Source organism: Dendropsophus ebraccatus, chromosome 7, assembly GCF_027789765.1.
Source record: "Dendropsophus ebraccatus isolate aDenEbr1 chromosome 7, aDenEbr1.pat, whole genome shotgun sequence".
In the NCBI taxonomy this organism is placed as follows: Eukaryota; Metazoa; Chordata; class Amphibia; order Anura; family Hylidae; genus Dendropsophus; species Dendropsophus ebraccatus.
Window position 1 is genome coordinate 2,324,595 of NC_091460.1, and position 21,557 is coordinate 2,346,151.

General features: G+C 49.5%; 2 protein-coding genes and 1 pseudogene across 6 annotated transcripts in view; 2 read left to right on the plus strand and 1 right to left on the minus strand.

Annotated features, from left to right (window-relative positions):
- LOC138797198 (zinc finger protein 585A-like) overlaps positions 1–18,321 on the plus strand; it is a 34,631-nt pseudogene extending 16,310 nt beyond the window's left edge.
- Positions 1–21,557, minus strand: part of LOC138797152 (zinc finger protein 84-like) — an 863,099-nt gene that overhangs the window by 166,786 nt on the left and 674,756 nt on the right. The gene's annotated exons all lie outside the window — the stretch shown is intronic.
- The window catches only part of LOC138797191 (zinc finger protein 300-like), a 50,872-nt gene continuing 37,979 nt past the window's right edge, over positions 8,665–21,557 (plus strand). The window contains exon 1 of the mRNA XM_069977031.1: positions 8,665–8,776. The gene's annotated coding sequence lies outside the window, so the exon portion shown is untranslated. The remainder of the gene's footprint in view (positions 8,777–21,557) is intronic.

Consider the following 21,557-nt stretch of genomic DNA (forward strand, 5'->3'; position numbering starts at 1 on the left):
CTCCTGATGACATGTAGCAGTGTATAATGGATTGTCTCCCTGTGTCTTCCCTACAGATGGAGGCAGTGACAGGAATCCACCAGAGAGGTGTCCCCGTCCTCTGTATTCCCAGGACTGTCCAGAGGGAAATGTCCCAGCAGACAATCAGCAAGTAGATGAGGCTGATGCTATAGCACTATATCTCTATAGCGCCCCCCGGTGGTTGTTGCTCCTGCACTCATAGATGTGATGAGGCTGATAGATACATGTTGCTGGTTTCTTATGTTGATGTGTTAGATTTTCCCTCCTGTCTGCTGGATTGTACTGAATTGTTCTATATGTCCCATCAGGGGGGAGATCAGGTGACTAATATTAAAGTGGAGGATGAAGCAGAAGAAGAGAGGATGAGGGGCGATCCCCCGTGTATGAGTGAGGTGAAGGAGGAGGAGGCGCCGGGAGCTGCTATACCAGGTATGGGAGGATGGAGTTACACAGGGAGGACACAGAAAATGAATAATCTCTCGTATTTCGGCCGTCATTAGATCTGCAGGAGCCGGACCCTCTTTCATCACCTTTCCGCAGGGGTCTCCTCAGCGTTTGCGTTGCTGCACTAGTAGTTGTCACAGTAGTCAGTATTACAGCATTTTATCAATTTCAGATTAAAAATAAATTCAATTTACACCTTGAAATATAATAGACTTGATGATACTGAGGAGCTGCAGGAGTGACACTCTCATAGTGGTAGCAGAGTACAGATAGTAGTGGATTTGTGTCAGTCAGGTCACTGTGTATTTCATAGTGAGGAGATGTAAAGTTTTGGACATTCGGGAGGGACTGGCGACGATCACGCATCACATGGACTGCGGCTTTCAGTATTCGTTAATTAACAATTTTTACATGAAATCTTTAAATACGTCCTATATTCCTGCAGCTACAACAGTAACCGACATCCCGGACCTCACACCGCTCTCTGTCATGCAGTTATATACTAGTCACGGTGCCTTATTGTTTGCATTAAATTTTACTATAGAACCATTCAACATCAGTCTGTGACAATTTAAAGGGGTACTCCACTCACACATATCATTTTGATATGTTGCTGCCCATGGTGAGACTAACAATTTTTTCTGTACCTGTTATTATCTATTTAGTCTCCTTCCCCCAGTTCTCAGCTGCTGCTTTCTGCTGAAGACACAAATCTGTGTGTGAGCTTTTCTGTCTGTCCCCTCCTCCTCCCCCCTCCCTTCTGAGACGGCTGATGTAAACGAGACCCTGGCAGGCTGTATCTGCAACACCGTAGCTTCTTTGTAATGCTGGGAGGGATAATCACAGTGAGCAACACTGGGTTCAAAGTTTTTAGACTACAAGTAGAATAAAAATATGTATTAAGGTGCGAAAGTCACTAAATCCATCTTTATTCCTAACAGAAAATGCCGGTAACATCTCTGAGAGGAACATTGTGCTAACGCTGAACTATAAGGAGGAGGATGAAGGTGGGGAGCAGCGCTCCTCAGGAGAAGCCCTCCTCCCCCTTACTGTACATCCAGGACGTCACACTACAGATCTATCATATAATCCTCCTGACCATGAGGAACCTTCTCCTGACCGCTCACACACTGCGACCACAGGGACAGAGCAGAGAGAGGGAGAACGATTTGACTGTGATGAATGTGGAAAAGAATTTAGAAGAAAATCAGATCTTTTTACTCACAAAAGAATTCACACAGGGGAAAGGCCATATTCATGTTCACAATGTGGAAAATGTTTTATAAATAAATCAAATCTTGTCATACATGAGAGAAGTCACACAGCAAAGAGGACACATCCCTGTTTAGAATGTGGGAAATGTTTTACAAGTAAATCAAATCTTACTATTCATGAGAGGAGTCACACAGGAGAGAAGCCGTATTCCTGTTCAGAATGTGGGAAATGTTTTCCCAATAAGTCAAATCTTGTTATGCATAAGAGAAGTCACACAGGAGAGAAGCCGTATTCATGTTCAGAATGTGGGAAGTGTTTTACCAACAAATCAAACCTGGTTATCCATAAGAGAAGTCACACAGGAGAGAAGCCCTATTCGTGTTCAGAATGTGGGAAGTGTTTTACGTATAAATCAAGCCTTGTGTCACATCAGAGAAGTCACACAGGAGAGAAGCCGTATTCATGTTCACAATGTGGGAAATGTTTTGTAAATAAATCGGACCTTCTTATACACGAGAGAAGGCACACAGGAGAGAAGCCATTTTCATGTTCAGAATGCGGGAAATGTTTTACAAAGCAATCGAATCTTGCTAAGCATGAGAGAAGTCACAGGAGAGATGATGTTTTTATGTTCAGAATGTGAGAATTGTTTTATTACTAAAGGCAATTATAATGGACAATCTTGTAATTTACTTTAATAAATATTTTGGCCATAATGTGTTTTAAACCTGTTCTATCCTTTCGAACACCAGAGGGCGCTGTGCTTTATTTCTTACTGGCCGAAATCTTCATGAGAAAAAAGAGTCGAGACACAGGATGTCCCTATCCCAATCACACAGAGGCCTCCAGTACCGACTGGGATGCAGCTCATTGTAGGGGCTCAGCCTCCGCTCCAGGATTTGATGGGTACTCGACCACCCTCCTTACCCTGTAAGCGTGAACGCAGGGAGGCGGGGGAGCTGCAGAATGGCGCCAGAGAGGTGGCCCTGAGTGTATGGGAATCGACAGGTACACTTTAAATATTTAGCGCACACGTGTTATGTCGCAGATCCTGTGTGTATGGGAGTTCATGGAAATAGAACAATGAAAACAGTTGTATTAAATTATTTTATTTATTGCCTTAAGGGGCTATCCAGGTAAACTACATGCTGAATCATCTCCCGTACTGGAGACTAACAATTCCTTCCTTACATGTCATCAACTTTTCCGTCTCCTTCCCTCAGTTCTGAGCTGCTGCTTTCTGCTGAAGACACAAAAATCTCTTCCTGAGCTGTTGAGTCCGTCTGCTCCCAACCCCATCCTCCCCCCTCCCTTCTGAGACAACTGATATATATAACACCCCTGGCTGCTGTTTATGCACTGCATGAAGCCGGGAGGGTGATCTCGGGTCAGGTGAAGACGGCAAGGAGTAAACAAATAGAAGAAAATGACAATGCTTTGGCAACAGTTGGTTTGAAAGAAACATTTCAGACCCTGTGGGGTCTTTATCACAGCAGGCCCGATAACTACCCTCGGGGTTGAAACGTTGCCCTTGTGTTGTCGCTTGAATAAATTTCATGGATTTTCATGCTGTCGTATTACTTTCTTCTTAAGGGAGGGACGTGCGTCCCACTGACTGGGCCCAGAGCCGCCTCACTATTTACCAGTTATCGCACGCCACCACGTTTAGCGCCAGCAATCACTGGTCACCTGTTCGCAGCTCGTGGGCGGTGAGTTGTTTGTCCCCCAGACAGATGAGTTGCAGGACAGCTGCTGCTGCTGTTTCCTCCTTAGATGGTTCATGGTTTTTCTGGAGCCTGATCTCCTGCAGCTCAGCATTCAGGTGCCCTGTCCTGCAGGTGGCGCTCAGGCCCTAGGGGTAGCCTGACTACAGAGATGCCATGCCAGGGAGCTCCTCTGTGCTGGCTGTGGTGTGATGGGCGGGCAGTTAGCAGGCTGACTACAGGCTGTGGCTGTACTTCTGCACTCAGCTTCCTCTTTCTCTGTATAGGTGGGCTGTGTGACCACCACCTCTTCCTCGGGTCTAGGACCCCGCTATCACCTCTATTATCGTCCTCCACCCACTCCTCTCCGCTGTCCTCCTTGTCGGTCTCCACGCTGCACAAAGTTGCAGCAAGTGGCACTCGCGTCATAGTTTAGAAAACAAAAATGTCTTACGGGAGATCTGATCACATTGTACAAACATATGAATGGATAGTTCAGGGATCTTTGTAGTGGTCTCCTTAAACCTAGGCCCTTTAACTATGACACATCCTCTACATCTAGCCGAAAAAAGGTTTCACCACCAGAACAGTAGCGGATTCTTTACTGTAAGAGCAGTGAGACTATGGAGCTCTCTATATTCTTTACTGTAAGAGCAGTGACACTGTGGGACTCTATATTCTTTACTGTAAGACTATGGAACTCTATATTCTTTAATATAAGAGCTGTGAGACTATGGAGCTCTCTATATTCTTTACTGTAAGAGCAGTGAGACTAGGGAACTCTCTATATTCCTCCCTGTAAGAGCAGTGAGACTATGGAGCTCTCTATATTCTTTACTGTAAGAGCAGTGACACTATGGAACTCGCTCTTTTCTTTACTGTAAGAGCAGTGACACTGTGGAACTCTCTATATTCCTTACTGTAAGAGCAGTGAGACTACGGAACTCTTTATATTCTTTACTGGAAGAGCAGTGACACTGTGGAACCCTCTATATTCTTTACTGTAAGAGCAGTGAGACTATAGAGAGCTCTATATTCTTTACTGTAAGAGCAGTGACACTATGGAGCTCTCTATATTCTTTCCTGTAAGAGCAGTGACACTATGGAATTCTCTATATTCTTTACTGTTAAAGCAATGAGACTATGGAGCTCTCTATATTCTTCCCTGTAAGAGCAGTGACACTGTGGAGCTCTCTATATTTTTTCCTGTAATTGCAGTGACACTATGGAGCTCTCTATTTTCTTTACTGTAAGAGCAGTGACACTGTGGAACTCTATATTCTTTACTGTAAGAGCAGTGATAGTATAGAACTCTCTGTTCTTTACTGTAAGAGCAGTGACACTGTGGAACTCTATATTCCTTACTGTAAGAGCAGTGATAGTATAGAACTCTCTATGTTCTTTACTGTAAGAGCAGTTACACTGTGGAACTCTTTATATTCTTTACTGTAAAAGCAGTGACATTGTAGAACTTTCTGCCACATGATGTCATGGCTTATTCATTATATAAGTACAGGGGAGGCCTGGATGCTTCTCTATACATATATTATTACAGGTTCTGGGCACTAGACTCCATGTGATAGGACGCTGATCCCGGGATTATTCTGATCGCCATTGGAGTCGGGGGGGGAATTTTCTCCCTGTGATGGGGCACTTGGCATCTGCCTCATAGGGGTCTCTGCCTTCCCCTGGATCAGCACAGTAGGGTTTCTGTAGGTTGTACTTGATGTTGTTATGTTATTATGTGATAGATGTCCTACGATGGTCCGCTGTCCGTGCACACACGTCTTCCCACGTCCCCATCCTCCATCAGTTGAGCATCAGTGCACTCAATCCACTTGGTATTGCCTCAGCATTCAGAGAGCGGTATTGGGGCCTACTAAATGATGCAGGAAGGGGCTACAGACACAGCAGATTCCCCCCTGCAGCAGCAGCGGTATACACTGACACAGCGGGTGTGGATGTCGCATAACTCCAGCAACACTCCGGGATATACTGGGCACAGCAGCCAGTGTCCTATTACACCAGATGATTATCGTGCGGAAAATCGGTATTTGTATTTAAATGATTATCGTCTGTGTGTCATCAATCACATCTTTGGAGCTGAACCTAAAATCATTGTTCGCTTTAGTTCATTTGCTGGGATCAGAGAGTGAATGATCATAGTCACAATCGTAGAAATGACCGTAACTAACGACTATCGTTCTGTGTAATATGATTGTTTTCAGGCGGCTCTCCTTTGCGATCATTTATCATTAACTCCGGACCCTAACCCCTGTAAATCCAAGAGCATTTCCGAACACAGCAGTCAGTGCCTAACTCCGGCAATGCTCTGAGATCTCCGGCAATGCTCTGAGATCTCCGGCAATGCTCTGGGATCTCCGGCAATGCTCTGGGATCTCCGGCAATGCTCTGGGATCTCCGCAACGCTCTGGAATCTTCGCAACGCTCTGGGATCTCCGGCAACGCTCTGGGATCTCCGCAACTTTCTGGCATCTCCGGCAACGCTCTGAGATCTCCGGCAATGCTCTGGGATCTCCGGCAATGCTCTGGGATCTCCGGCAATGCTCTGGGATCTCCGCAACGCTCTGGGATCTCCGGCAACACTCTAGGATCTCTGCAACGCTCTGGGATCTCCGGCAACGCTCTGAGATCTCCAGCAACGCTCTGGGATCTCCGGCAATGCTCTGGGATCTCCGGCAACGCTCTGGGATCTCCGCAACGCTCTGGAATCCCCGCAATGCTTTGGGATCTCTGGCAAGGCCCTGGGACCTCCGACAATGCTCTGGGATCTCCGCAACGCTCTGGGATCTCCGCAATGCTCTGGGATCTCCGGCAACGCTCCAGGATCTCCAGCAACCCTCTGGGATCTCCGCAACGCTCTGGGATCTCCGGCAATGCCCTGGGATCTCCGACAATGCTCTGGGATCTCCGGCAACGCTCTGAGATCTCCGCAACGCTCTGGGATTTCCGGCAACACTCTGGGATCTCCGCAACGCTCTGGGATTTCCAGCAACACTGTGGGATCTCCGGCAACAATCTGGGATCTCCGCAACGCTCTGGGATCTCCGGAATGCTCTGGAATCTCCGGCAACAATCTGGGATCTCTGCAATGCTCTGGGATCTCCGGAATGCTCTGGAATCTCCGGCAACAATCAGGGATCTCTGCAACGCTCTGGGATCTCCGGCAACGCTCTGGGATCTCCGGAATGCTCGGGAATCTCCGGCAACAATCAGGGATCTCAGCAATGCTCTGGGATCTCCGGCAACGCTCTGGGATCTCCGGCGCCCAGCAGAGAGCTGAACACTAAGATGCAGCCGCCAGTGCCCTGAAAACGCACTGGAGTGATTGTGATAGCTGTGACTTGCCAAACTGTTTGGTTTTGGCCAATTTCTGTAAATCGCTCCCAGTGGCTGAAGAAGTTGTGTGCCGCCCTACAGAGTCCTGGAAAAAAAGAATACAGTCTATGGCCATGTTTCCACTGTGTAAGTTTTGCAATAGTCACGTCCGTTGTAATAACGGCCATGATTACTACGGAACTTACACAGTGGTACCTCCTAAGGAATCCTGGCCAGAGTGTATACACATAGGGGGGATTTATGAAGACTGGCGTACAAGTAGGCCACTCTTATATTAGGCCCCACCCCCTTTCCCCCAGCAGGATTCACTAAGAGGCGCGCTCCTCTTAGTGAATATGGCCGGCCGGGTGCCCGAATCTGCGCCTGGTGTACCAAATCTACACCTGCTGTAGATTTTGATCATGATTGGCCACACCTCCTCCCCGCCTTATCACGTCCCTGCAAGCTCTGCCAGCCCGCCCATCAGGCGAGCAAGCCATACAGGAGCCATACACCAGGAGAAGGAGCAAATCTTCACCTTCTCCCTGGCGTATGCTCCTAGCGGTGCCGCAACAAACTGACCTGTCAGTTTTCTGCAGGCGCTATTCAATGCAGAAAACCCTGTCAGTGCAACCAATGGAGCGTGCGGCTCCGGCCACGCGCTCCATTGTGTGCAATGGGGAATTCTGATGCAGCTTCTAATTCAGCGGCGGTAAAGATCATCCGGTCGGTACTGCAGTCCTGGCCGAGATGATCTTCTCAGACACCAGCATTTACGCGTAACAAGACTTCATTTCTTTAGAAAACACTTTCCACGTTATGAACATGAATAAAGCTTCTCTACTGTGTGCGTTCTTCTGCGTGTAACAAGACTTAATCATTTTTTTAACTCTTTTCCGCACTCATCACAGTGAATCCTCTCCCTTCCTCTGTGCTCCGTCGCTGTGGTCGCGGTGTGTGATTGGTCAGGAGAAGGTTCCTCATGGTCAGGAGGATTATATGATAGATCTGTAGTGTGACGGCCTGGATGTACAGTAGGGGTTCCCCTGAGTTCTTACTGGGAATTCCTGTTAGGGTAAAAATACAATTTATTTCTTACAAATATGTATAATGTTTTATTAAAGCAAATGAACCATCAGAACATTTGCTTTAACTTTGCACACGAATAGAACAGTGCGGGGAACTAATGCCCATTTCTTGCGGTCCAAAGGAGCTGCATCATAGAGGGGCGGGGTTTCCACCCACTGGGGGCGGGCCGGACCGCCTCCAGTGCTTTAGGCCAGGAGGCTGGTGCTCAGTAATAGCCCGGAACCATGCACTGTTCTATTTGGATGTAAAACTTAAAGTGAATGTACTGATGGTATATTCGCTTTAAGCTGATAGGATGCGTGCATCTGCAGTAACATCCAATAATAGTTTTATCCAATCACGAACAAAGAATTGACACAAATTGGCCAAATAGCCTTATGCATAGAAAACAAAACAGCTACTCACCATACTGAAAACCTAACCACTGTGCCGGCCTGTACTCCGACAGGTAAAGATGAGCAAACTGACAGAAGGTTCATGTCTGTTCAAACCAAAACTGTTGGACTTGACTCCTGGTGGCCGGAGGAGACGTTCCTTGTGCTGCATCCATCTTCTCCAGCATCCGGGAGTCACATGCTTATAGTCTGAGTTCAAGCAAACTCACCCGTACTGTATATTCCCTCATTTCTACTTACAGGTAATAACAGGGAACACAGACATGAAGGCATGGTGGGAATAGGGACTAGCAAGTACATCAGCTGGGGTCACACACTTACCTAAGCCACTACCACATCTCCTAGCAACTGGACCCCGCCCACTCCTGTTACATGATGACAGGCCCTTCATCCCAATCCTTGCACTGCTGAGCTCCGCCCCCACATGTACTGGTTACATGATTGTGACATCATCACAGGTCCTACACCTCCAGCATCTACCAGATACAGAGCAGCTCCTGGTCGGGCAGTCACTGCTGTTGTGTTGTGTGTGGAGATCTCTGCTCCTCAGTGTGTGACCCCAGCAGTAAGGTAAGCTTACAGGAGGAGGGATGTTACATTGTGTTACTATCAATGTGACCCCAGCAGTAAGGTAAGCTTACAGGAGGAGGGGTGTTACATTGTGTTACTATCAGTGTGACCCCCCAGCAGTAAGGTAAGCTTACAGGAGGAGGGGTGTTACATTGTGTTACTATCAGTGTGACCCCCCAGCAGTAAGGTAAGCTTACAGGAGGAGGGGTGTTACATTGTGTTACTATCAGTGTGACCCCAGCAGTAAGGTAAGCTTACAGGAGGAGGGATGTTACATTGTGTTACTATCAGTGTGTGACCCCAGCAGTAAGGTAAGCTTACAGGAGGAGGGATGTTACATTGTGTTACTATCAGTGTGTGACCCCAGCAGTAAGGTAAGCTTACAGGAGGAGGGATGTTACATTGTGTTACTATCAGTGTGACCCCAGCAGTAAGGTAAGCTTACAGGAGGAGGGGTGTTACATTGTGTTACTATCAGTGTGTGACCCCAGCAGTAAGGTAAGCTTACAGGAGGAGGGGTGTTACATTGTGTTACTATCAGTGTGACCCCCCAGCAGTAAGGTAAGCTTACAGGAGGAGGGGTGTTACATTGTGTTACTATCAGTGTGTGACCCCAGCAGTAAGGTAAGCTTACAGGAGGAGGGATGTTACATTGTGTTACTATCAGTGTGTGACCCCAGCAGTAAGGTAAGCTTACAGGAGGAGGGATGTTACATTGTGTTACTATCAGTGTGACCCCCCCCAGCAGTAAGGTAAGCTTACAGGAGGAGGGGTGTTACATTGTGTTACTATCAGTGTGTGACCCCAGCAGTAAGGTAAGCTTACAGGAGGAGGGGTGTTACATTGTGTTACTATCAGTGTGACCCCCCCAGCAGTAAGGTAAGCTTACAGGAGGAGGGATGTTACATTGTGTTACTATCAGTGTGACCCCCCCAGCAGTAAGGTAAGCTTACAGGAGGAGGGGTGTTACATTGTGTTACTATCAGTGTGACCCCCCCAGCAGTAAGGTAAGCTTACAGGAGGAGGGATGTTACATTGTGTTACTATCAGTGTGTGACCCCAGCAGTAAGGTAAGCTTACAGGAGGAGGGGTGTTACATTGTGTTACTATCAGTGTGACCCCAGCAGTAAGGTAAGCTTACAGGAGGAGGGATGTTACATTGTGTTACTATCAGTGTGACACCCCCCCAGCAGTAAGGTAAGCTTACAGGAGGAGGGGTGTTACATTGTGTTACTATCAGTGTGTGACCCCAGCAGTAAGGTAAGCTTACAGGAGGAGGGATGTTACATTGTGTTACTATCAGTGTGACCCCAGCAGTAAGGTAAGCTTACAGGAGGAGGGATGTTACATTGTGTTACTATCAGTGTGACCCCAGCAGTAAGGTAAGCTTACAGGAGGAGGGATGTTACATTGTGTTACTATCAGTGTGACCCCAGCAGTAAGGTAAGCTTACAGGAGGAGGGATGTTACATTGTGTTACTATCAGTGTGTGACCCCAGCAGTAAGGTAAGCTTACAGGAGGAGGGGTGTTACATTGTGTTACTATCAGTGTGTGACCCCAGCAGTAAGGTAAGCTTACAGGAGGAGGGATGTTACATTGTGTTACTATCAGTGTGACCCCCCCAGCAGTAAGGTAAGCTTACAGGAGGAGGGGTGTTACATTGTGTTACTATCAGTGTGTGACCCCCCAGCAGTAAGGTAAGCTTACAGGAGGAGGGATGTTACATTGTGTTACTATCAGTGTGTGACCCCGGCAGTAAGGTAAGCTTACAGGAGGAGGGATGTTACATTGTGTTACTATCAGTGTGACCCCCCCAGCAGTAAGGTAAGCTTACAGGAGGAGGGATGTTACATTGTGTTACTATCAGTGTGACCCCCCCAGCAGTAAGGTAAGCTTACAGGAGGAGGGGTGTTACATTGTGTTACTATCAGTGTGTGACCCCCCAGCAGTAAGGTAAGCTTACAGGAGGAGGGATGTTACATTGTGTTACTATCAGTGTGTGACCCCCCAGCAGTAAGGTAAGCTTACAGGAGGAGGGATGTTACATTGTGTTACTATCAGTGTGTGACCCCAGCAGTAAGGTAAGCTTACAGGAGGAGGGGTGTTACATTGTGTTACTATCAGTGTGTGACCCCAGCAGTAAGGTAAGCTTACAGGGGGAGGGGTGTTACATTGTGTTACTATCAGTGTGACCCCCCAGCAGTAAGGTAAGCTTACAGGAGGAGGGGTGTTACATTGTGTTACTATCAGTGTGACCCCAGCAGTAAGGTAAGCTTACAGGAGGAGGGATGTTACATTGTGTTACTATCAGTGTGTGACCCCAGCAGTAAGGTAAGCTTACAGGAGGAGGGATGTTACATTGTGTTACTATCAGTGTGACCCCCCAGCAGTAAGGTAAGCTTACAGGAGAAGGGATGTTATATTGTGTTACTATCAGTGTGTGACCCCATCAGTAAGGTAAGCTTACAGGAGGAGGGGTGTTACATTGTGTTACTATCAGTGTGACCCCAGCAGTAAGGTAAGCTTACAGGAGGAGGGGTGTTACATTGTGTTACTATCAGTGTGACCCCCAGCAGTAAGGTAAGCTTACAGGAGGAGGGGTGTTACATTGTGTTACTATCAGTGTGTGACCCCCCCCCCCCCCAGCAGTAAGGTAAGCTTACAGGAGGAGGGATGTTACATTGTGTTACTATCAGTGTGACCCCAGCAGTAAGGTAAGCTTACAGGAGGAGGGATGTTACATTGTGTTACTATCAGTGTGACCCCCAGCAGCAAGGTAAGCTTACAGGAGGAGGGATGTTACATTGTGTTACTATCAGTGTGACCCCAGCAGTAAGGTAAGCTTACAGGAGGAGGGGTGTTACATTGTGTTACTATCAGTGTGACCCCCCAGCAGTAAGGTAAGCTTACAGGAAGAGGGATGTTACATTGTGTTACTATCAGTGTGACCCCAGCAGTAAGGTAAGCTTACAGGAGGAGGGATGTTACATATACTGTGGCCCCTGTATGGTTTGGGGCCCCTGGCTGTGTCATAAAGGCAACGGCAGGACTAGCCCCTCCTTGCGCTCCAGTTGTCTCCTCTTCTCCCCCAGACGTTCCTCCTCCTGAATGACCCCCCAAGGATGGAGAAGGACAGGAATGAGATCAGTAAGAGAATATTACACGTCACCTTGGAGATCATCCGCCTGCTGACCGGAGAGGTAACTTCTCTAGATTTCCACCATTGTTGTCTGGGCTCTTTGGTCCCCTCCCTCCCTCCCCCGCTCTATGTTCTGGATCTGGTCTCCTCTCTGTAGGTGCGGTGGTCTCCAGCACTGACCCCAGTAGTCCAGATGTGTCTCCTTCTCCTCCTCCTCACTAGAGCTCTATACAGGGGGACAATCTCCTCTTTGTAGTGAGGAGGAGGCAGGAATACTGGGCTCAGTCCCCTCATTGTCTCTCTCCATCCCCAGGATTACACCATAGTGAAGAAGACATGGGGGGAGGGTGTGGCCTTCCCCCAGGAGTCAGGAGGGCGGAGCAGGGCCCGGGGCCCCATCACGGAGCCTCCATCACTGATACATGAGCAGAAGATCCTAGAACTCACCCACAGGATGACTGAGCTGCTGACTGGAGAGGTGACACTGGGGAATGCTGGGAGATGATAGAGTAATCCAGGAGGCAGCAGGCTGGGGGGGATGACTGTGTGATCATTGTGTGTGTCAGGTTCCTATAAGGTGTCAGGATGTGGCCGTCTATTTCTCCATGGAGGAGTGGGAGTATGTAGAAGGACACAAGGATCTGTACCGGGGGGAGCAGCCGCTCATGATGGAGGATCAGCCGCCCGGCCTCACAGCACAAGGTAAGAGGAGACCTTCCTGATGCTAGAGAGCAGGGGGAGGGGCCCCTAGATCATCATCCTCCTCCCATCGTCATCCTCCCTTCCTCCTCCTCCTCCCATCCTCCTATCCTCCTCCCATCCTCCTCCTCCTCCTCCTCCCATCCTCCTTCTCCTCCCATCCTCCTCATCCTCCTCCCATCCTCCCCCCCCCTCCTCCCATCCTCCTCCTCCCATCCTCCCCCCCCCTCCTCCCATCCTCCTCCCCCCATCCTCCTCCTCCCCCCATCCTCCTCCTCCCATCTACCTCCTCCCCCCATCCTCCTCCTCCCATCCTCCTCCTCCACCCATCCTCCTCCTCCTCCCATCCTCCTCCTCCTCCCATCCTCTTCCTCCTCCCATCCTCTTCCTCCTCCCATCCTCTTCCTCCTCCCATCCTCTTCCTCCTCCCATCCTCTTCCTCCTCCCATCCTCTTCCTCCTCCCATCCTCTTCCTCCTCCCATCCTCTTCCTCCTCCCATCCTCTTCCTCCTCCCATCCTCTTCCTCCTCCCATCCTCTTCCTCCTCCCATCCTCTTCCTCCTCCCATCCTCTTCCTCTTCCTCCTCCCATCCTCTTCCTCCTCCCATCCTCTTCCTCCTCCCATCCTCTTCCTCCTCCCATCCTCTTCCTCCTCCCATCCTCTTCCTCCTCCCATCCTCTTCCTCTTCCTCCTCCCATCCTCTTCCTCTTCCTCCTCCCATCCTCTTCCTCTTCCTCCTCCCATCCTCTTCCTCCTCCCATCCTCTTCCTCCTCCCATCCTCCTCCCCCCATCCTCCTCCTCCTGATGACATGTAGCAGTGTATAATGGATTGGCTCCCTGTGTGTTCCCTACAGATGGAGGCAGTGACAGGAATCCACCAGAGAGGTGTCCCCGTCCTCTGTATTCCCAGGACTGTCCAGAGGGAAATGTCCCAGCAGACAATCAGCAGGTAGATGAGGCTGATGCTATAGCACTATATCTCTATAGCGCCCCCCGGTGCTGGTGGTTGTTGCTCCTGCACTCATAGATGTGATGAGGCTGATAGATACATGTTGCTGGTTTCTTATGTTGATGTGTTAGATTTTCCCTCCTGTCTGCTGGATTGTACTGAATTGTTCTATATGTCCCATCAGGGGGGAGATCAGGTGACTAATATTAAAGTGGAGGATGAAGCAGAAGAAGAGAGGATGAGGGGCGATCCCCCGGGTATGAGTGAGGTGAAGGAGGAGGAGGCGCCGGCAGCTGCTATGCCAGGTAGGGGAGGATGGAGTTACACAGGGAGGTCGGAGGAAACTAAGCTAAGACTCCCTGTTCTGTCTGTGATGATAAGGAGGAGGAGGCTGCTGGAGTTCATTGGGGGAGATTTATCAAAGAGTGTAAAATTTAGACTGGGGCAAACTACCCACAGCAACCAATAACAGCTCAGCTTCCAGCTCTGGTGAAAGGAAAGAGGAGCTGTGATTGGCTGCTGTGGGTAGTTTGCCCCAGTCTAAATTTTACACTCTTTGATAAATCTCCCCCAATGTGTCTATCACCATGAGGCTTGCCAGAAAGTATATCACTAAATGTTGTTAAAGGGTTGGTCCCATCTCATCTTGACAAATATGCCCTATCCACACTATCCATAAGATATAACTAAGAGATGGCAGAGGGTTTATTCTACTGACAATCTTGATATTCGGGACCCGTAAATGATTCTGTATGAAGTTGTCATCGCCGTTCGCTGTATTAGTCTGTAGTGTCCCAGAGCAGGTGCACCTCTCTATCCTAGCACAACCATCAGGTGTTCCTGTATTACTCCCCTATGGGATGAAGTTGCTTTTTACTCCTTGCCCACTTGGTGTCTCACGCTCTATGTTCTTTGCTCTGCTGAAAGTATCCCAAGGGTTAATGTTTCACTTGTTTATGGTCACTGTTGCCCAATCCTTAGGCTGGGTACCACACAACACTTTGCACCTATACAACACTTAGCTACAGGTTGTTCTAGATGCTTCCCTGCCAATGGGAGACAAGTACCGCCCATTACTTAGGGGGCGCTCTAGTGTAGAGGTGGTTATAGAGAAGGATTCAGGCTAGTGTGTGTTATAAGTATTATTCAGAGCTAAAGCCAAAGGTGGGGTAGCTGCCACATAGAGGACACCTCGCCTACGTCTGGGTGACTCTTTCTTCAGTTCAAGCCAGGACTTTCCTGAAACAGAGAGTTTGCCTGCAGCGGAGCAAAGTGCGACTAAGTCCAAGTACTCAATTAATTTTCAGCGAAAATCTCCTAAAGTGTGAGTATGAGTGTCAGTCACCCCGATAGGTTTCTGATACTACTTAGGCAAGGCCTCTTGGTCGCTCCCTAACCACCTACTCAAGTCAAGTAAAGACCAACCAAACCCTTAAAGGAGAAGTCCAGCCAAAATTTTTATTAAAGTATTGTATTGCCCCCCGAAAGTTATACAAATCCCCAATATACACTTATTATGGGAAATGCTTATAAAGGGCTTTTTTTTTCCCTGCACTTACTACTGCATCAAGGCTTCACTTCCTGGATCACACGGCGATGTCACTTCCTGGATAACATGGCGATGTCACTTCCTGGATAACATGGCGATGTCACTTCCTGGATGACATGGCGATGTCACTTCCTGGATGACACGGCGATGTCACTTCCTGGATAACATGGCGATGTCACTTCCTGGATGACATGGCGATGTCACTTCCTGGATGACATGGCGATGTCACTTCCTGGATGACATGGCGATGTCACTTCCTGGATGACATGGCGATGTCACTTCCTGGATGACATGGCGATGTCACTTCCTGGATGACACGGCGATGTCACTTCCTGGATGACACGGCGATGTCACTTCCTGGATGACACGGCGATGTCACTTCCTGGATGACACGGCGATGTCACTTCCTGGATGACACGGCGATGTCACTTCCTGGATGACACGGCGATGTCACTTCCTGGATGACACGGCGATGTCACTTCCTGGATGACATGGCGATGTCACTTCCTGGATAACGTGGCAACGTCACTTCCTGGATAACGTGGTGACGTCAGAACCCGAATCCCAGAGCTGTGCGGGCTGTGGCTGCTGGAGAGGATGATGGCAGGGGGATGCTCAGTGTCCCTCCAGTACTCTGTGTCCCTCACTGTCCCCCTGCCATCATTCTCTTCAGCAGCCACAGCCCGCACAGCTCTGGGAGTCTGATCGTGACATCACCATGTTATCCAGGAAGTGACAAAGTGACGTCGCCACGTCATCCAGGAAGTGACGTCGCCACGTCATCCAGGAAGTGACGTACTATTTTTGTATTTTTTTTGTTTTGATTTGCTCCGTTTAGGATCTTGGACTCTGTGGTTACTCCGTCATCGCACCTGTTCTACCTTTTAGTCTAGTGTTAGTATACCTGGGATGGGCATCCTACTCCTGGCCACCGTGATAAGTGCCTAGTGGGTACACCTCACACCCTGCCTCCTGCTCCTCCCAGGTTACTGCCAGTCTGTCCCCGGAGGCTCCATAATGAATGACCACTTCCTCCGACCACCCAGGATGTCAGAGTCCTCCAGATCCCAGGGCACCCGAGTGGTCAGACTCCCCGCAATCTGTTAGGCATGCTCTGTCCCCTGGATAACCTGACACATTTAACCACAGCTCAGGTAAGATGGCCGCCCCCATAACACTGTGGTAAAAGACACTTTCGGGTTTCCGTAGGTTGATGGATTCTTATATTTTTTCTGCCTTGTTAACTAGGTTACTACAATTAGAAAATAGAAACAGATTAGAAAAAATGTTCCAGTGCCTCGATGTAATCATTGAAGGGGTTCTCTAGGAAAAATAAACTTTTTCCCTATCCAGAGGATGTCCACAGGGTGATGATGATGGGTCTGACCTCTGTACCCCGGTGATCTTCATATCAGTCTGTGGCTTATGTCATAACAAAGAAATAATGACTGCACTACAAGTCGCATCAAGCACCCAGACTTCTTAGCAACAGGACTATGCAGCTGGAACAGTGGAGGTGGTAATTCAAAAAATACAAAAAGATACAGTCCAGCACATTTATGTAGAAGGACATAGAGTTGCACTCACCAAATAAAATTCCTTGTCTTTATTTCCTCATTTAAAAACATACACGATGCAGGACATGGTGCAGGCAATGTGAATGCAGATGCTGCAAAGGTGCTGGTGACAGGCTGTTTCACACCTCCTATGGCACTTCTACGGACCACCAGAAGAAGTGCTGTAGGGGACATGAAACAGCCTGTCACCAGCACCTTTGTCTGCATTCACATTGCCTGCACCATGTCCTGCATCGTGTATGTTTTTACATGATGAAATAAAGACAAGGAATTTTATTTGCTGAGTGCAACTCTATTTCCTTCTACATCAATGTGTCAGGCTGTGGCTTCTTTGTTATGATCAGAGCTGCAGGTCAGCACGTGACCCTCGCCTCGAGAGAGACATGTAAGCCGGAAGAGTGTTGTACCCGGCTGTCTCCAGCTGCTCCATAAGAATGACTAGAGGTGAGCGTTACATCCATAACAAAGAAGCCTCAGACTGATCTGGAGATCACTGGGGGGATGGAGGTCAGACCCATCTCTTACTACTTCCCCATCCTCCCGGAGAACCTCTTTAAGTACAAATGGAAGCGACTCCTTCCCTGTAATGGCCGGTCCTGTAGTGGCGTCAGCCTCCTGTTGGTTCTAGTTCTGACTTAGCTCATCAAACCACATGAAAAGCTGCACAAGTCTTTCCAGCCTAATAGAAATGTGATATTACGCTAAAAAAATGATTTTAACCCTTTACAGGAAATGCCGGTACTATCTCTGAGGAAACCTTCATGTTATCAGTGATTTACAAAGAAGAGGATGAAGGTACGGAGCAGCACCCCCTTACTGTACATCCAGGACGTCACACTACAGATCTATCATATAATCCTCCTGACCATGAGGAACCTTCTCCTGACCGCTCACACACCGCGACCACAGGGACGGGTCATAAAATGATTCAATGTGATAAATGTGGAAAACAATTTACCAGATGCTCAAGTCTTCTTACACACAGAAGAATTCACACAGGGGAGAAACTCTATTCATGTTCAGAATGTGGGAAATGCTTTACATATAAATCCCATCTTGTTACACATGAGAGAATTCACACAGGAGAGAAGCCATATGCCTGTGCAGTGTGTGGGAAATGTTTTACGGATAAATCCCATCTTGTTAGACACGAGAGAAGGCACACGGGTGAAAAGCCGTATGCATGTTCAGAATGTGGGAAATGTTTTACAAGTAAATCACAGCTGGTTATACACAAGAGAAGTCACACGGGAGAGAAACCGTATTCATGCCCAGAATGTGGTAAATGTTTTGCTTGTAAATCTCAGCTTGTTTCACATGAGAGAATTCACACAGGGGAAAAGCCCTATTCATGCGCAGAATGTGGGAAGTGTTTCACCTGTAAGCCGCATCTTGTTATACACGAAAGAACTCACACAGGGGAGAAGCCGTATTCGTGCTTAGAATGTGGGAAATGTTTTACAAATAAAACAAGTCTTGTTATACATGAGAGGATTCATACAGGAGAGAAGCCGTATTCGTGTCCAGAATGTGGGAAGTGTTTTATCACTAAAGGCAATCTAAGAACTCATCAGAAAAGTCACACAGGAAAGAAGCCATTTTGATGGTCTTAAAGTAAAAAATTTTTATAAGGAAAACAAACTTTGAAAGTCATCTGTTTCTTTTATTGAGTCCGTCCACCGTCCACTATACTTCCCATAGAGACCAGAATCTAAGGGGCACAAAGCCCAGCTGAGTACTTCTGCAATGGGTGGGAGTCTTAGTACCCGATCGCTTACAGATCGCTACTTTAACACCTTCGCAACCTGTACTGTGCATGTACAGTGGAGGGGTGGTGGGGAGGTATGTGCACGTACGGTGGAGGGGGGAGGGGAGGTATGTGCATGTACGGTGGAGGGGGGTAGGGAGGTGTGGGCATGTACGGTGGAGGAGTGGTGGGGAGGTATGTGCATGTACGGTGGAGGGGTGGTGGGGAGGTATGTGCGTGGAGGGGGGAGGGGAGGTATGTGCATGTACGGTGGAGGGGGGTAGGGAGGTGTGGGCATGTACGGTGGAGGAGTGTTGGGGAGGTGTGGGCATGTTCGGTGGAGGGAGGTGGGGAGGTATGTGCACGTACGGTGGAGGAGTGGTGGGGAGGTATGTGCACGTACGGTGGAGGAGTGGTGGGGAGGTGTGTGCATGTACGGTGGAGGAGTGGTGGGGTGTGTGCATGTTCGGTGGAGGGGGGTGGGGAGGTATGTGCATGTACGGTGGAGGAGTGGTGGGGAGGTGTGGGCATGTACGGTGGAGGGGGGTGGGGAGGTGTGGGCATGTTCGGTGGAGGAGGTGTTGGCATGTACGGTGGAGGAGTGGTACGGAGGTATGTGTACGTACAGTGGTGGGGAGGTGTGGGCGTGTACGGTGGTGGGGAGGTGTGGGCATGTTCGGTGGAGGAGTGGTGGGGAGGTGTGGGCATATTCGGTGGAGGAGTGGTGGGGAGGTGTGGGCATGTACGGTGGAGGAGTGGTGGGGAGGTGTGGGCATGTACGGTGGAGGAGTGGTGGGGAGGTGTGTGCACGTACGGTGGAGGGGTGGTGTGGGCGTGTACGGTTGAGGAGTGGTGGGAGGTATGGGCATGTATGGTGGAGGAGTGGTGGGGTGGTGTGGGCGTGTACGGTGGAGGAGTGGTGGGGAGGTGTGGGCATGTTCGGTGGAGGAGTGGTGGGGAGGTGTGGGCATGTTCGGTGGAGGAGTGGTGGGGAGGTGTGGGCATATTCGGTGGAGGAGTGGTGGGGAGGTGTGGGCATGTACGGTGGAGGAGTGGTGGGGAGGTATGTGCACGTACGGTGGAGGAGTGGTGGGGAGGTATGTGCACGTACGGTGGAGGGGTGGTGTGGGCGTGTACGGTTGAGGAGTGGTGGGAGGTATGGGCATGTATGGTGGAGGAGTGGTGGGGAGGTATGACAAGAGCTCCAGAACTGAGCATCATATTCAGTGAGTAGAAATGATTGACATTAGACATCATGCTGATGTCAGTCAGATTTTTTGTATTTTTTGTTAGTTAGGTGCGTAGGGTCAGCTGGTACATGTACTTTCCCTTTTCTAGACAACAGGGGGTCTTTTGAGGTGCCTCCTCCCTGTGCTTTTCTGGGATTCTGGTCAGGATCTGTCCCTCCTCCTACACCCCATGAGGTTGCACTGGAGACACTTTTTCCAGGGTGGATTTGGTTTTTTCTTGGTTTCCAACCACTATATGTTCCCCCATTATAAGACTTGGTGCTTAGAGTCCAGGATGTACACCCCTCAGGTTCCCCCATCCCTTTCTGGAAAGTAGTGAATTGACTCTCCATGTCTTCCTTCCTGGATATCTGGTTAGGCTTTGGCCTGGGTGGCTGGAGAGAGTGGGCACCTCTGCTCTTCTGGAGCTTTCTGTGCTTCGGCTATTCTTCGATGCTTGCGGCCTATTTCTGATTCCTGCGTTTAGGCTTTGGCCTACTCTACGACACTTGCATGAGGTTCACAGAAGGTCGTGATCGGGCCGTGTTCTCTGACTACCACAGAAGGTCACATGATTCCAGAGGCCTCCTCCATGTGTCACCTGATCTGAGGTCGTGTAATAAACACCTGGGGGAGAAAGGTCATCTGGCTCTGTAGACCAGCCATGGTCCAGGTTCAGGTTCTTGTGTCCCAGGACGCCCCAGGAATTCTAGAGGGAAGATTGAGACCTGGCAGACATGTCAGATGTACTGAAAAGATCCTTTAGCTCTTATCGATTGCCGATACACTGTGTTAGGAGCTGAGGCTACATGTGGTGGGTGCCAGTGATTGGCTAAGCAGGCTGCCACCCAAGATAAAAGTGACTGCCCACTCAGCCAATCACTGACCATGGCGGCACTGTCCTGTCTCAGTCAGTGATTGGCTGAATGGGATACAGCAGGGGGTGCTGGTTATCGTCCCTGCACGAGAGGCCCGCACTGCCTAATTCCAGGCCCACCATAAAAAGGAGAGTCAGCGTCATCTACAGGTTTCTGTTAAACATGGTAAACTGCGGGAAAAGGGGTGACGTTACGCCAGGCTTTACCCAGACAAGTTGCGAGTGGCAGATGGCGCCAGAACCGGGTTCTTCCCCTCTCCGTCTGAAGCTCCAGAGCGGATACCTGCAGCTCCTGGTACTCCACGTGTTGATCAAGGGGAAGAGACTGTGGCTGACGGAACTCTCTTGTACATACTGGGGATACAGCCGACACCTGCCGCATACTGGGGATACAGCCGACACCTGCCACATGCTCGGGATACAGCCGACACCTGCCACATGCTGGGGATACAGCCGACACCTGCCGCATTCTGGGGATACAGCCGACACCTGCCGCATTCTGGGGATACAGCCGACACCTGCCACATACTGGGGATACAGCCGCCGCCCGCCGCATGCTAGGGATACAGCCGCCGCATACTGGGGATACAGCCGACACCGGCCGCATACTGGGGATACAGCCGACACCCGCCGCAGACTGGGGATACAGCCGACACCCGCCACATACTGGGGATACAGCCAACACCTGCTGCATACTGAGCAGCCTCGGCTCCTGACCTTACTTTACATGCAATGACTGCCAAGCTGTCATATGTCCACCTCCTTTCCTCGCTCCCACACCACCTCCTCTCCTCGCTCCCACACCACCTCCTCTCTTCGCTCTCCCTCCCACACCACCTCCTCTCCTTGCTCCCACACCACCTCCTCTCCTTGCTCCCACACCACCTCCTCTCCTCGCTCCCCCTCTCCTCGTCCTCACACACCGCCTCCTCTCCTCGCTCCCACACCACCTCCTCTCCTCGCTCCCACAAAACCACCTCGCTCTCCCACACCACCTCCTCCCCTCGCACTC